This window comes from Protopterus annectens, chromosome 3.part0 (genome assembly GCF_019279795.1).
Source record: "Protopterus annectens isolate FY-2018-M chromosome 3.part0, PAN1.0, whole genome shotgun sequence".
Classification (NCBI taxonomy): domain Eukaryota; kingdom Metazoa; phylum Chordata; order Ceratodontiformes; family Protopteridae; genus Protopterus; species Protopterus annectens.
The window spans coordinates 1,836,349,331-1,836,363,771 of NC_056731.1; positions in this window are offsets into that span (position 1 = coordinate 1,836,349,331).

Genomic DNA, 14,441 nt, shown 5'->3' on the forward strand with positions numbered 1-14,441 from the left:
GAATGAAAAATAAATAAACCATGGTTAGGATGTGTACATATCAGAAAAGGAGTTTGAGATATATATTAAATTAATTGTCAGAGGACAACCCTGATGAATACTTGTTTTAATGGATTTTATCAGATGATAGTAATAGAACACAAACACACTAAAGCTTTTTTGTTTAACTTTCATTAAGAAAGGAGAAAAGTCCAGTTGTGAAACAATTTTAGCAAAAAGGGATATACGCCCTGTTATATAGGGAAATATTGCCAGCCCAGCTATCTGGAATTTTGTAAATAATTCTGTGTCATTTGTGAATATTGATATGATTTATACAGAACTGTATGTTGTGTACTGAGCTAAGATGTATCCGCAGTGTACCCTGCTGGAAAATAGAAGTTTAACCTGCAAAACTTAAGAACAGTTGAGATTAAGTTACATAATAGCTGGGCCATAAACAAAAGATGTTATCTTTCAGTTTCAGTTCGGTAGCAGACACAATGTCTAGAGATAGAAGTTTTTTGTATTGTTTTGAAAAAGACATAATTACTAGGTTTGAGATGTGGAGGTGTTTTATTGCTTTATGACTTCTTAGCAGCTGCAAAGATCTGAGAGAGATGTATTTTTTCACAAAGAGATGTTAAAATCTGTTAGTTTCTGTTTAGCCTGGGAACTGAAGTCAGGTGATAAAGAGTGATGTCATCCAAGCTGGCCCAACAGTAATATTTGATATTAATTTAAGAACTCTCTCAGACAGAGACTGTGCATTTTGTATTTTTGTCTTGGACCTAGCAAGAACATCCACTCATCATTACCATATGCACTTGCTTTGCTCTGTAAGTAAGTTCTTAGGGCATAATATCTCTTTTAGATATAGATAGGAATAGAGTAAAATTAGTTTAGATGTTTTCTGTATTTATTTGAGACTGTCCTATAATGTTGTTTTAAAATATTTCCTGTGATTTTGAACTCTGAAGTTGCAGTGTTGATCTATTGAGTATCATCTTGTTTTTTTTATTTATTATTAAATATATTTAAACCTATCTTTGTGGCTGATATTTGTAAGACATATTTAAATTCTTAGAGTACATGCATATGTATTTGGTGACACTGTAAATACCACTCCTAAACAGCCTTGCATGTCTTGGTCAGACTACATTTGGATTAATAGTAACATTACACAGTAGGATGGGACACCCTTTGTTAAGAGCCTTAAAAGTAGCTGATAAGGGTGGCTGGTGGCAGCTGGAACTACCTTATAGTCTGGGCAGAAGGAAGTATAGCTAGTAAACCTATGCCAGCCTTTCCCAGGCATGTGTGTGTGTGTGTGCGTGTGTGTGTGTGTGTGTGTGTGTGTGTGTGTGTGTGTGTGTGTGTGTTTATATATAAATCAAATCTCAAAGTGTGTGTGTGTGTGTGTGTGTGTGTGTGTGTGTGTGTGTGTGTGTGTGTGTGTGTGTGTGTGTGTGTGTGTGTGTGTGTGTGTGTGCATGTGTTAGCTACTTGGGCAGGGACATGAAGCACTGATTGTACAGACAGGGTACTAGAAGTCTTAGCTTGGCCACTTGGCTGAGATCTCAACCCTATAGCTGTGCCAGTCAGGAGTCTTATTGAGGATCTGGAGCAAAAGGGAGAAACCAGCTACAGACAGACTGTGATCTCTGTGTGCTGTTAAGGGAAATTGCATTTTACTGTGTGTGTACTTGTCATCCTCCCAGTATGTACATCCCCTAGCTGTTGCCAGTGGTGAGGACTGAGGCTCCTTGATTACTGGGTCAGTGTAGGGGCATCACATATTAATTGGTTGGCAGTGGTGGGATATCCACATCACATATTAATTGGTTCACAGTGGTGGGATAGCCACATCACATATTAATTGGCTTGTAGTGGCATGGATATTGAATCCCAACAGTCTGTGTACAGTGGTCACTCCTGGTGTTTGTACTCTCAATCAGATATGTGTGAAGATAGGTGATGGCTGCTAGCCTAGCTAGATAGAATTTTGTAGATAATTCTATCATTTGTAAATATTAATGTAAACCACATGCTTGTTCTATTAAATATAAGAAAATTATGGTAAATGTTGAACTTCAAAAATGTAACCACATTGCACTCTGCTTGAGGAAAGCTGAGAAGTCAAGCACTGTATAATTGTTTTTGATCTCAAGGCTCAGAGCCATGGTGTCTGAACCATCAGATTCTTTCTTTTGTTTTGAGACTAGAGTTAATTGCTAGAATTTGCATGTATAATGTCTTTTATTGCTCTGGTTTCCTGACCAGCTGCAAGATCAAAAGCGCTGTTACACTCTGAGCTTCTGTTAGCCCAGGAAACAGAAAATAATGATGTAATCTGAAATGAATCAGTGGTACAGTGTTATAAATTTAAGGACAGAGAGACTCAGAGAGCCTTTTGCATTTTTCTTAAGAACATCCAACTCACCAGCACTCTGTCTGTGTCTGTATGTAAGTAGGATCTTAGACATTAGTGTTTCTCTTAGAAATAGTTAGGAAATAGGAAGATTAGACTATGTGTTTTTGTGTTGATGTCAGAACTATTCTACTGTATTATTTTAAGCATTTTCCTGTGATCTCTGAACTCTTGATTGCACTGTGTAGTAAGAAGTATTGTCTTGTGTTTTTATTATTTATTATTAAATATTTTTAAACCTTTCAACTGTGGCTGTTTTGTGTAGAGATAACTTAAGCTCTAGAGGGCATTGCATGTATATAGTGATACTAAGTCACTCCAATAAGCTTTGCTGTTCAGTCACACTTACCATTTGGATAATAATATTGCACAGTAATAATTGGACATCCTTTGTTAAGAGCCTTTTTAGTAGCTGATATTAGTGGTGGCAGCTGATATTATGTTTTAGAAGGGGCAGAAAGAGGACACAGCTGGAGAATTTGTGCCAGCCTTCCCCAGGAGTGTCTGTGTGTTTGTGTATAACTCATATCTCAAAGTGTGTGTGTGTGTCAGCTACTTGGGCAGGGATACAAAGCACTGGTTAGACAGACAAGGTGCTGGAGCTTTTAGCTTGCCCACTAGGCTGAGATCTGGACCCGATAGCTGTGCCAGTGGGGAGTCTTATTGGTGATCTGAAGAGAAAGGGAAAACCAGCCCCAGACTGACTGTGATCTCTCTGTGCTCTTAAGGGAAATTGTACTTTACTGTGTGTGTATTTGTTATCCTCCCCTATGTGGATGCCCCTCACTGGTGTTAGTGGTGAGGATTGAGGCTCCTTGATTGCTGGGCCAGTACACAGGCATCACATATTAATTGTTTGGCAGTGGTGGGATATCACATATTAATTGGTTGGCAAATACTAATTGGCTTGTAGTAGTGTGGGTAGCTTGTGTACAGTGAACACTGAAGGTGTTTTTGTACACTAAATCAGCCACGCAGTGAATACTCAGAGTTCAGATCACAATTGTTTTATTTCTTTTGTTAATTTAGTTAGTCAGGGAGAGCAGGCAAGCATGTCAGCAGAAGAGTATGGAAAGTTGACAAGGAGCCAGTTGGCTGAGATGTGCCAGGCTAAAGGAGTGGTCCAGTGAAACTTGACTAAGGCAGACATGACTGCAGCTTTGGTCACAGCTGCAGCAGAAAACAGCAACCATGAGGACAATCAGACTGGCCATGGAGATGTACAACACTCAGGGAATGGACAGCTCAACCTTTGTGCAGAGGACTTAAAAATCCATCGGGAGCTAAAGAGACTTGAGTTGGAGGCCAGGCATTGGAAATGGAAGCTGTGTAAAAGGAGCAGCAGAGGCAGCATGAAAAGGAGATGCTGACTCATCGCTAGAGTCATGAAGGTAATGCAGAAGGAGGTAACTGGACCTCAGAAACACAAAAGGTCAGTAAATTTCTTCCACAGTTTACAGAGGGGGATAATTTTGATAGTTTCATTCCTATGTTTGAGAGGGTATGTAGACAGTATGATGTTGACCAAAGGCTCTGGGTATCGTTCCTGACCCCCTTACTCCTTGGTAAAGCTGTAACTGTGTTGTCTAAAATTTCTGATCATTAATGTTTTGATTATACTGCTAAGAACTGTTTGTTAGAATTTTTTAAGCTAACACCTGAAACGTATAGGAACAAGTTTCATGAGCATAGACGCAAGGCAGATGAAAGCATGTGTGACTATGTTGCTGAACTGAGCATTTATTTTCATAGGTGGGTGAATGGATGTCAGATCACCACTTTGGAAGGGCTGGCAGACCTTTTGGTAAGGGAACAAGTCCTTAGCACTTTGCCTGAGGACATGAGGATCTGGTTTGCTGATAGACAAACTGCTACTTCAGAGGAGTTGGGGAAGAAGAGAGACCTCTACCTAGAAAGCAGGGCATCCCTGCACAGGAAAGGGATCCACAGTACTGCTCATGGGTCTAAAGGAACCCATGGTGGGCAGCCCAAACTGCCCCAATGGAGTCCACCAGTAGCAGGGGAAGTCACTAGTCCAGGTAAAAGTCCAGGACCAAGGTCAAATATTTTAAATCCAACCAGTGGGACCATGTAGCATATAGATGTCCACAGAGGCAAGGTGGGGAACAGAAAATGACAGCAGTAAGTTGTCTCAATACAACAAGGGTGCCAAACTACCACAACAGGTTATATCCTATCTTAGTCAATGGGAAAGAGGCCATTGCTAAGAGAGACACAACCTCTGACCTAGCCACTGAGAAGCCTGCAGTGATTAAACAGGAGCACTACTTGCTTGGGCAGTCTGCTCCAGTCCGAGCTTTAGGAGGGACCCCATTCCAAATACCTTTGGCTAGGGTTCACCTTGACTGGGAGAATGGAAAAGGAAGCCAGGAAGTAGGTGTGTTTGAGGATATCCCTGCAGATGTCCTGATAGGGAATGATTCTGATAATGCAGTACCCTGTGTGCATGCAGTTAGACACAGTCAGACTTGGAGACAAGCATGTGGTTCTGGTAGCCTGGAGGAGACCTAGGCAGAATGCACACTTGCAGCCAGGACTGGTGAGGTGATTACTTCAGGGAGGGAGCTACCCTGTAGCAGTGAGACTGAAGGTGAGCCACAGCTGCTTGTGGGCACTGATGTTCCCTTGGGCAGAGTGACTGCAAGGGCAGAGGTGAGTAGTAGCACCTAGGCTGACAGTGAGGCACTGCTGTCAGAGAATACCAGACTTCCTGTGAAAGGGGAGCTGGGAAGGGTTACTAAGAGAGAGTTGAGACAGGCTCAGCTCTCAGACCCTACATTACAAGGCTTGAGGGAGGTAGCTAGTGAGGCACCTGATTCTCAAGGGAAGGAGGAAGCTGAATACTGGGACAAAGGGTTACTGTATAGAGAGTGGATCCCTCAGGGAGAGCTAGAGGGTGAGAGAATACAGCAGTTGGTAGTGCCCAGAGCCTACCATCTGGCAGTTCTAGCCATAGCCCATGATATTCCCTTTGCAGGTCATATGGGCATACAACATACAAAGAGATATATTATGCATAACTTTTATTGGCCTGTGATTTACAGAGATGTAACAGGGTACTGCAGGACCTATGAGTAGTGCCAAAAGGTAAGCAAGGCAGGAGACAAGGTGAAAGCTCCTTTGATGCCTTTGCCTGTGATTGAGAAGCCATTTCAGAGGGTAGCTATGGATATTTTGGGGCATCTGAGTACCCCAAGTTCCACAGGGAAAAAATATGTCCTAGCGATAGTAGATTATGCTACCAGATACCCTGAGGCAGTGGCATTATCCTCCATTGAGGCAGAAAATGTGGAAAATGCTTTGCTAGAGATTTTCAGCAGGGTAGGTTTCCCAAAAGAAATACTGACTGACAAAGGTGCCAATTTCACATCAGATCTGCTGGCTTGTCTGTGGAACTACTGTGGGGTGAAGCACCTAAAGACCACCCCCTATCATCCCCAGACTAATGGCCTTGTTGAGAGGTTATACTATACCCTCAAGATGATGCTACAGGCATTTGCAGACCAGTTTAAAAAGGAGTGGGACAACTATTTGCCCCATCTGTTGTTTGCTTACAGAGAGGTTCCCCAGGAATCCATAGGTTTTTCACCCTTCGAGTTATTGTATGGGCATAGGGTGAGGGGACCTCTATATTTGATTCAAGATGAGTGGGATGGTGAGTGTGAATCACACAAGGAGTCTGAGGTAGTGTATGTCCTAAACCTCAGGATAAGCCTCAGGGAACTCATGGGCTTGGCCCAGGAGAACCTGGTAGAAACCCAACAGCAGAAAAAGGTTTGGTATGACAGGATTGCTCGAGCTAGAGAGTATGCTGTAGGGCAGCAGGTTATGGTTCTCATTCCTGTCAGACACAGCAAGCTGCAGGCAGCATGGGAGGGACCCTACATGGTAGTAAGGAAGGTCAGTGATGTTATCTACATGGTAGAACTGCTAGGCAGGAGGCAGGGGCACAAGTTGTACCATGTTAACATGATGAAACCTTACCATGATAGGGAGGCCCTTGTGCTGAGCATTTGCAGTGGATGGTAGAAGGAGTCTGAGGGGGAGCTGGTGACTGATCTCCTCAGTGAGGGTTAGACTGACACCTCAGTGGAAGGGGTAGCAATGTCCCAGCAGTTACCCTCTACCCAGGTTCGAGAAATCTGAGCAGTGTTACAGGAGTTTGGGGGCATGTTCATTGGGAAACCAGGGTATACCTCCTGGTGCAGCACCATGCGAATACAGGAACCCATAGGCCTATTAAGCAGGCCCCTTATAGGGTGCTGGAGACAGTCAAACAGATTCTGAGGGAGAAGATACAGGAAATGTTGGAACTAGGGGTAATTCAGGAGTGCAGCAGTCCCTGGGCCTCTCCAGTGGTGCTGGTGCCAAAGAAGGATGGCAGCACCAGGTTCTGTGTGGACTACAAGAAATTAAATAGTCACACAGACTCAGATGCTTAGCCCATGCCTAGAACAGATGAAGCCCTAGAGCAACTGGGTGGGGCTAAGTATCTTACCACCACTGATCTTACCAGGATTACTGGCAGGTGCCCTTGACTCCCAGTGTTAGAGAGAAGTCAGCCTTTGTGAGTCCATTTGGCCTGAATGAGTTCACGAAGATGCCCTTTGCAATGAAAAATGCCCCAACAACTTTCCAGAGGCTGGTAGATCATATCCTACCAAGAGCATGAGGTTTTTCCCTTGCTTACCTAGATGATATTACCATCTTCAGCCATTCCTGGAAAGAGCACCTTCCGCATGTCAGGGAGGTGCTGGGCAGACTACAGAGGGGAGGACTGACCATTAAGCCCAGGTGTCAGGTGGGTATGGCAGAGGTCTCCTACCTGGGACATAGAGTGGGGAGTGGTAAGATCAGGCCAGAACCTGCCAAAGTGGAAGCCATTCAGGCATGGCCTGCCCCTGTTATGAAAAGGCAGGTGAGGGCATTCTTAGGGACAGCAGGGTACTACAGAAAGTTTTTCCCCGATTATAGTACAATAGCTGCTCCCCTAACAGACCTGAGAAGGAAAAACAATACAGATAAGGTGGTGGGGACCCCAGCATGTCAGCAGGCATTCCAGCAGCTTAAAGGAGCTTTGAGAGGACCCCCTGTGTTAGCCAGTTCAGATTACAGCAAATAATTTATTGTGCAGGTGGATGCTTCAAACCATGGGGTGGGGGCTGTACTTAGCCAGGTTTCCACGGAAGGAGAAGAGCACCCAGTGGTATATCTCAGTTGTAGGCTCCAACCCAGGGAGGAATGCTATGCAGCTGTGGAAAAGGAATGCCTAGCCATAGTGTGGGCACTGCAGAAACCTCAGCCTTATCTGTATAGAAGGAAATTCACTGTAATTACAGACCACAAGCCAGCCAGCAAAATGCCAAGTTACTAATGTGGAGCCTAGGGTCACAAGCATATGATATGACAGTACAGCATCACAGTGGGCTTAGCAATGCCAACGCAGATGGGTTCTCAAGACAGGTAATGGGGCAAGGTATTCCCAGATAGGCTCAACCCTCTCAAGCAATATTTCTCAAGGGTCACTTGAAAAACTAGTTTGAGATTTCAGAGGGAAAGAAATGTGATATAGGGAAATATTGCCAGCCCAGCTATCTGGAATTTTGTAAATAATTCTGTGTCATTTGTGAATATTGATATATTTTATACAGATCTGTATGTTATATACTGAGCTAAGATGTATCCACAGTGGACCCTGCTGGAACATAGAAGATTAACCTGCAAAACTTAAGAATAGTTGAGGTTAAGTTACAGTATATCTGCACCATAAACAAAATATGTTATCTCTCAGTTTCAGTTCAGTAGCAGACACAATGTCTAGAGCTAGAAGTCTTTGTATTGTCTTGAAAAAGAAATAATTGCTAGGTTTGAGATGTGGAGGTGTTTTATTGCTTTGTGACTTCCTAGCAACTGCAAAGATCTGACAGATATGTATTTCTCACACACAGATGTTAAATTATGTTATTGTCTGTTTAGCCTGGGAACTGAAGTCCGGTGACAAAGAGTGATGCCATCCAAGAGGAGCCAGCAGTAATGTTTGATATTAATTTAAGAATTCTCTCAGAGAGAGACCATGCATGTTATATTTTGTCTTGGACCTAGCAAGAACATCCACTCATCATCACTATCTGCACTTGCTTTGCTCTGTAAGTAAGTTCTTAGGGTATATTATCTCTTTTAGATATAGATAGGAATATAGTAAAGATTAGTTTAGATGTTTTCTGTATTTATTTGAGATTGTCCTGCCATGTTGTTTTAAAATATTTCCTGTGATTCTAAACTCTGAAGTTACTGTGTTGATCTATTGAGTATTGTCTTGTCTTTTATTTAGTATTAAATATATTTAAACCTATCTTATTGACTGATATTTGTGAGACATATTTAAGCTCTTAAAATACTTGCATATGCATTTGGTGACACTGTACAGGCCACTCCTAAATAGCCTTGCATGTCTTGGTCTGACTACCATTTGGATTAATAGCAACATTACACAGTAGGATTGGACCCCTTTGTTAAGGGGCTTAAAAGTAGCTAAAGGTAGCTAAACGGTGGCTGGTGGCAGCTGGAACTACCTTATAGTTTGGGCAGAAGGGGGCATTACTAGTAAACCTGTGCCAGCCTTTCACACGAAGGGACACGAAGCACTGGTTGAACAAAGAGAGTGCTGGAGGTCTTAGCTTGATTCAGCTGTGATCTCAAAACTATAGCTGTGGCAGTGGGGAGTCTTACTGAGGATCTGGAGCAAGAGGGGGGAACCAATCTCAGACTGACTGTGATTTCTGTGTGCTCTTAAGGGAACTTGTACTTTACTGTGTGTGTACTTGTCATCCTCCCAGTCTGTACATCCCCTAGCTGTTGCCAGTGGTGAGGATTAAGGCTCCTTGATTACTAGGTCAGTGCAGGGGCATCACACTCCCCTTCAAAGGTTTTTGAGACATTTCATTTTAAGGAAACAGTTGATTACTTAGAAATAGAATTCCAGAGCATGATTGTTGTCCTGGTTTGATGCACTAACAATAATCCTGATTGTATTATCTACAATAACATATAAAAGGAAAGGGGATAATTAAATAAAAATACTTCATGAAAATAGCTCATAAAGCCATTCAGACATGGGTTTTATTATTTTGGTGTTTGGAAATAGCTTGACTTCCTATGAAATATCATCCAATGGAATAAGTCTGATCTACATTTAAGAAAGAGCTGTCAAACAACCAAAATGTCATTTTTACAACTGGATTATTGTACTGATATTTTATCTTAAAATGTGCTGTGTTGGCAGGGTTTGAAGTAAGGAAATCTGGGTGGTTGATTTTTAGAAAGTATACTTGCTTTTAAAATATCATTCTGAAATTCTGGAGTGAATTCAAATTCTTAGTATCTTCTTTTACAAAAGTCGAGTTGTTGTTTTTTTATTTTTATTTTTTTTGCAATGTGAGGACATTCTTGTAACTCTTTAATCTGCTGTTTATTCACTGGGATGAGTTATGCTTTGAATTAAAGCCAAACTAGTTTAAAAGGTGTGTCCAGTTTGCTGATTTTGCTTCTGATTGCCTATGTAAGCCACCTGTTTTACTAATTAGTAACTCTCTTAGTATTGCTTTAAAAGTTGTTCTTATAATGGAAAAGAAATACCATATCTTTTATAAATTTCTTAATAAAAATGGTATCAGTCACTGTGCATAAGCAGGTAAGGACTTGAATGTTCTTTCTATATTTTTCAAAATATCTATTTTGGAGAATTTTAAGGGACAGCAGGAGCCATCAAAATGTTCCTCAGGTCAACATAAACCATGTAAATTGCTGGAATTAGAGATTTTCATACTAAAAGAAGTTTATACCTAACTCAGAGTTAAGATGAACGGAAAAGATGGAAACTGCTTATCATATGGATGAAAAGTTCCCAGGTGGCATATCTGGCCATAAAAAAAAAAATGCTTCTTGATGGGATGCCATATTAGATTACACTAGTTTTGATTAAGTTATTCATAACTAGTTTGGAATGCACTTCCAGACTCCTGTCTCCAACTAGTACAATAAATTAAGAGTGGATTTTTTTTAATTCCATTGTTCACCTTGCAAAAAATAATGTTTTATTACCATATAGTGAATTTATGGAAGCAATGACTGGGGGTATTTTGAAATTGGGTGAAACAGTTATAATATAAAAACCTGTCCTCTGCATCTATTGTATAAATCACACAGTCCCTGATTCCACTATTTTCCTATTTTATTTTGTATAATTTGTACAAAATTGATCTTGTGTAAAAATGTGTTTCTGTGGAATGTCCTATTTTTGCAGGAGACTTGACCAAACAAGTTCCTTTTCTTTATACTCCAAAGTCAATTTAGGGTCTAAAATGTCTTAACGAACTAATCAAAGAGGATATAGTTAAAAGCTAAGGGTTATACCGGTAACATCAGGTGTGTGTGCACATTTTGTACAGACAGAGACTGGTTAAAGACCCCAGTACCTGTATTGAAAGTAAAAATCCGCTAACAAAATTAATAGCTGCAGTGTAACAACCTTATTTCTAATTCTGCCATTAACTCTAGCAAGAAACCTTGTAGTTCCCCCCAAAATGAATAAATACATAAAAAATGGAACTGTTTTCAACTTACTTGAGGACACCCCCAATCTAATGTTTAACTCTGACGACTGGAATGGATGTAAATAAATAGTATGATTCCTCTGAATTTAAGTGAATCAGTGTAATAGTGTTTCACTGAATAAGTGTTTATAAACACTGAGCAAGAGGAAACTAGGTAAAACTTCAGGAATACTATAAAAATTAGTAAAGTTAACATCAGCACTGAGGCCCCACTACACTTAGTCTTCTAAGTTTTTGCCAAACCACTGAAGTAGATTTCAGGAACAAATGTCAACAATAATAAACCAGACATTCTCATTTACATCCTGAGGATGTCAGATGTCTTATGAAGTTACAGTGTTATGTCATTATACTGATTTAATGGCGGCATATATCATATGACATAATTTACATGTAGTTAAGATACTTCTTTATAAGACCTATGAACATTAAACTATTAAGTCTCACATTATCTGAATAAAATGCCAGGAGGCAGCAAATCTTTGACCTGCGTATGACCTAGATATCAGTCACAGAACATTCATTCAAAATACACACCAATTAAAGTGTTAAGGGATTAGTAACTTGTAGTGGCCAGCAGACAGAAGGTGTCTACAAACTATTATCCTTTTCAAAGAGTATAAACAACCCAGTTATTTTGGGGTTCTCTAGCTAAAACAGTGACCGGTGCAATTAAATAATTATACTGTGTTGCAACGAATGGTGCAACCAAGTAATTATGTTTTGAGAGATTTAACAATTATAACTATTAGAGCTAAAATGATTATGAGTTAACATGCTGATTATTGATGAGATATAGGGCCAGATTCAGGAAGGCTTACACGGAGTTCAAGAGTAGTGTAAGCCTCCGTGTAAGCCTCCTGATTCAGGAACAGCCCAAATCTCCGTGTAAGAGACAGCTAACATGTCTCTTACACGGACGGCGTGGAAATGCTCAATACCTCATTTGCAGCTCCAAGATATGCAAATGAGGTATTTGAGCGATCCACGAAGCAGAAACCAGTCCGTGTAATGGACGTGTTAGCTACAGAAATGTACTCAGCTGACAACTGAGTACATTTCTGCAAAATTAAAAACGGAGCTATGTCAGCTCCAAATAAAGGGTGCATATGTTTAATTAAGCATGCCAATGGCCAAATATGTGGCCATTGGCAGGAAAAAGTGTTGCAAAAATAAGTTATATAACTTTTTTTTTTCACGGGATTTATGTGTTTAACTGCAGCGCACACCAGCGCAAACGGGTGCGCTACCTAAACTGAAAACCGAAGCTTATAAACCCACAATTGTGGGATTTATGTATTACATGAAATGTCAATGGAGGGACTTGCAGACCAAAAACAATATGGCCTCCGTTTAGTGGTTGTCAAGGGGGGGAAGCTCCGTGTAAGACATGTAACTAGTCATTACTAGGCAATCCTATGTAAATGAGGGTTACAATACTGAATCACACTGCCACATAGGTAATGAGCACTTTCTGAGTAGTGTAAGACTTAGAGAAGGGGAGGAACAGAGTAAGAGGTAGGTGACATCACAGGGGAAGGATAGAAAGAAATGTACCAGATTGGAGGGCAATGTAAGGTAACAGATGACAGACAGACATCAGGGAGGGAGGTGTGTCTCAACAGAACACTAGGAAAGTCAAGAAATTGAGGGTATACGCTATCCCTACACTCAAAGTTTCTTGATATACGTGCATCTTGGCGTGTCTTGTAGCGTGTAAGGCAGGTTCAACATGTGGGGCGTGTTGCAAACCATTTACAACGGTTTGCGTGGTGCGTGTGTAAGGCAGTGTCTTGGCGTTTTAGCATGAATCAGCCTAGCTAACACCATGTAAGGATGTGTGCGTGTGTAACACCGTGTAGGGATGTGTACGCGTTTAAGTGACTGTGGCGTGTTTAAGCTGGTGTGCACATTGTTCCCCTTCAGGAAACAGAGAGGAAACAGGAAACAACCAAAATACAGGAAACTGCCAGGAATACTGCTGGAGTTAATTGGTGGAAACAATTGGAAGCAGGCAATTATGCAGACAGACTAGAAGCCCAACCCAGCACTTAAAACACTGCAAAGAGCAGTGCAGGCTGTTTCTCACAACAGATACTGCAAGAAAGTAAGCTATCAGAATTGTAAACTGAAACAAGCTGAACTCAGAGCAGAAATGCTAGGGGCTGCCATAGCTGTTATAATCAGACATAGGCGAATTGCTGAGGGTGGTGATAATGCAGATGCTGACAGACAACCCAGAGTGAGGAGAAGGAGAAGAGTATACAGGCCCAGGGTCATCTACCATGGGTTACATGAGCTGGAGATAGTAGAGAGCTATAGAGTGGACAGAGAGCTCCTGCAGCAGATTGTTGAGCTGTGTAGGCCACGCCTCACACACAGAACCAACAGAGGGAACCCATCCCAGTGGAAACCAAGGTATGTGTTGGCCTAAGAATACTAGCAACAGGTACCTTCCAGAGACCAACTGGCGATATGATGGGGATATCACAGGCATCAGCCTCCAGGGTACTGCACCAGTTCCTGGATGCCATGTCACCACATGTCAGTGATCATATATATGTCCCTAATGACCGTGAGGTTGTGGCCAGCAATATGCGTCTCTTCCAGCAAATAGCGGGATACCCTGAGGTGCTGGGTGCAATAGACTGCACGCACATACGCATCAAAGCACCAGTCGGTGAGCGGGGTAGAGTCTACATTAACCGCAAGGGATACCCCTCCATCAACTGCCAGGTCATGTGTGATGCCCAGGGCATAATAATGAATGTGTGTGCTGGCTGCCCTGGGAGCTACCATGATTCCCACATCTGGCATCTGACGCAGCTGTACCAATCATTTGCCAATGGGGACTTCCCACACGGACACCTAGTGGGGGATGCAGGTTATGCACTTGAGCCGTGGCTGATGACACCCATCAGAAATGCACACACACCTGAACAGGAACGCCATAATGAGGCACACGCACAAACACGTAATATCATAGAGCGTGTGTTTGGGCTGCTCAAGTCACGGTTCCGGTGTCTGGACACATCTGGTGGAGCTTTGCAGTACACACCAACTATATGTACCCAAATTATCATGATATGTGCTATGCTACATAATATGATCCTGCGGAAACAGCTGCAGCAGGACCAGCACAGGGCTGGGCCAAACATCCCCCCACCATTGCCAAGGCCACCACAGGCAGGGGGTGACTCGGAGGAGGAACAACCTGACCTTGTCCCAGTAGGCAGAAGGAGGCGTGCCCAGTATGCCCTGGCCTTGGCAAAGAGGCAACGCATAGCACATATGCTTGGTCAATAGGAACACTGGGACTGATACCCGCTCTGACTCACTCATACAGTAACAGGGATGCCTAACATGACACAACCTGCTTCCAAACGTACAGGGAATGT